The 2,500-nt window shown below is 46.6% G+C and overlaps 1 protein-coding gene across 10 annotated transcripts in view; it reads right to left on the minus strand.

The window, feature by feature from the left end:
- The window catches only part of LOC137439963 (dystrophin), a 1,283,433-nt gene that overhangs the window by 719,228 nt on the left and 561,705 nt on the right, over nucleotides 1–2,500 (minus strand). The gene's annotated exons all lie outside the window — the stretch shown is intronic.

Genomic DNA, 2,500 nt, shown 5'->3' on the forward strand with positions numbered 1-2,500 from the left:
CATGGTGTTCGGTTAACGGTTAAGGTGGCTATCTTAACATCTTCGGGTCTTGAGTAGGAACCACTGGCACGCCATTAAATAACACCACGTGGGTTGACTCAGCCTGTCATCCTTCTAAGGTCGGCAAAATGAGTAGCGGCTTACTGGTAACAGGGGGCACTGCATCGGCGGCACAGCCACACTCCCAGCAATGATGCAACTAGCAGCCGCAGGCTGCGTCCAAAATTTTTATCTCTACCTTACGTTTTCAATGTTTTCTATGTAAGCTTTTTCTCGCATGCATGATGTGCTGGATCAGCATCACTGCATCAATGCATCATGCCCAATTGAGGGTGTGCCCACGTTAGAGAATAATCCCATATTTGCAACTAGAAAAAGCTAAAAGGGACCCGATAATTGCAGAAATGTCACGGCACGGCATGTCGACCATGTGGGAGACGACACTGAACACTACAAGGAGATGCTCCACAAAGCATCCTGCCAATAGCAAGCGCAGCGTGAATATGGAACTGCCAAACAATTTTGCCACAAAAATCCAGCGATCATGTGTCCAAAACTCCAAAGAATAATCAGATGGAGGTACGTCTAGAACCACTATCTGAGTGTTCACACACCTCCCATGACCCCTTATTTAAAAATGAGTAGTTCTGCAGAATAATGTCCAAGAAGGGAGCTAGAAGAAACCCTTGGCCACAAGCCATCAATCTGCCAAGACGTGCTGTCTAAGCGGGCACGGCTCAATATTCAGGTTCATTGGTTGGGAAACTTTTGATGTTGACAAACATGGAATGGAAGATTGGACATAAAAACAAAAATGTGGCTAAAGCAAAGACGACGGCCCCAATATAACGAAGGAACAGCTTGGCATGTCAAACAACACATCTTGTCAAGCTTTTTGATCAAAGCCAAAGACGAAAGCAAACTTATCTTGGCTGTAAAAGCATCGAGCCAGAATCTTGTCAGAGACATTGGAAAATCTTTTTAAACATTCAAAAATCAATTTTTCTTGTTCATTTATGCATTAGCCAGTGATCTCTTGTCTTGTCGGACCTCCGTGATTACCCTAGTCGATTTGCAGCAAGCAAAAATATTTTTTACCCTATTTGTTGCCTATTTTATTTTTGGTATTTTTGCATGATTTAAAAACTATTTTACTCCAAAGAAACAACATAAAAATAGTGTTACGTTTGTAGGGGGTAGGAATACCATAGACCAGGTAGAATGTATAGATTTGTGCGCTCCGACTGTCGTGAAGAACAACCATCTCGATGTACTATAAGTAGGGATCCGGTAGACCGTGTGTTTGAATTAAGTGTATCTTGGTCCCCATTACAAAGAGTGGGGTATGTTAATTAGTTCAGGGATTATGGGTAATTTATCCCTTGTATGTCATTACCTCTGTAATTTATTTCCTATGTCCCTTTTGGCACCACACCATAGACACATAGCCAGGCCACGCAATCGCCCACATTTAAACTCACTAATTAAAAGGGTAACCGGAAGTCATGCATCAAGCCCTACCGCTAACAACCCAGACTTGGAAGGCGCACAGGACGGGCGGGCCGAGGGCCACGCCCAGAAGGACAGTGATTGGTCAGGGTTTTAATTGACGGGAAGGACTGGTAGGAAGCGACTCACTAATTGGCAAAGCACCCCAGATGGCGTCAGAACCTGGGTGATAAAAGAACGCGCTGGCGGACATTTTGCTCTCTTCTCCTTGGCTCCTCGATCTGACCGACATTTCCCTCTCGTGTGCCTTGTCATTCTGGAGACGAAAGCGAAGGGTAGTTTTTTCCGCTCTTGCCCCTTCTGATTTGGGCGCCGTCACAAGCGGCCGTGTTGGGACATCTTGCTGGTGGTCATGCAGAGGCGGCTCGGGGACTGCGGTTTTCCGTGCAGAGGAAGGGTGAACGAGCACGGTGTGGAAGAGCGGGGCTGCACGCGGCCCGTTCGATTCGTGCGGAAGGCCTGTGTCGTGCCAGCAGGCGCAGCCTAGTGAACGAGGGCGTACTGAGGCCTAGCAGCGCGGGAGCGAGCGGATTTCCCGTCTTCACCAGAGCCGTGTCCAGACTGCGCGCTCTGAGCCTGGATGAGTCTTGACGAGACCCACCGGTCGGGTGAGCTAAGTGCAATTAAAATTACACCATTTATTTTTACATAATTATATTTCCCTTTGTCCGTGTTTGGGTCTGGTGTGGAGGGTCCCTCAAGTTAGGAATTTAGTTTATCGTGCGTTTCTTTGTACCGGCATTTATTTAAATAAACCTGTTATTTTTGTACATTTTAAATCCGTTTTCGTTTGAGTTTTTTTTTTTTGCAGGTTTGAGGACTGCCGGTGGGATCCGTGAAGGTAAGCACTCCAGTTTCTCCCCCTCCCTCTTGTTTCCCCATGTGTATTCTCCGCCATTTGAACTGAACGCCTTGGAGTAACAGCTCGTTTGGTAATCCGTGCTTTCCCTAAGGTGTTCACCAAGGGCAGTCATGCGACAATAGGTTATCC

Source organism: Myxine glutinosa, chromosome 14 (assembly GCF_964187855.1).
Source record: "Myxine glutinosa chromosome 14, kmMyxGlut1.1, whole genome shotgun sequence".
Lineage (NCBI taxonomy): Eukaryota > Metazoa > Chordata > Myxini > Myxiniformes > Myxinidae > Myxine > Myxine glutinosa.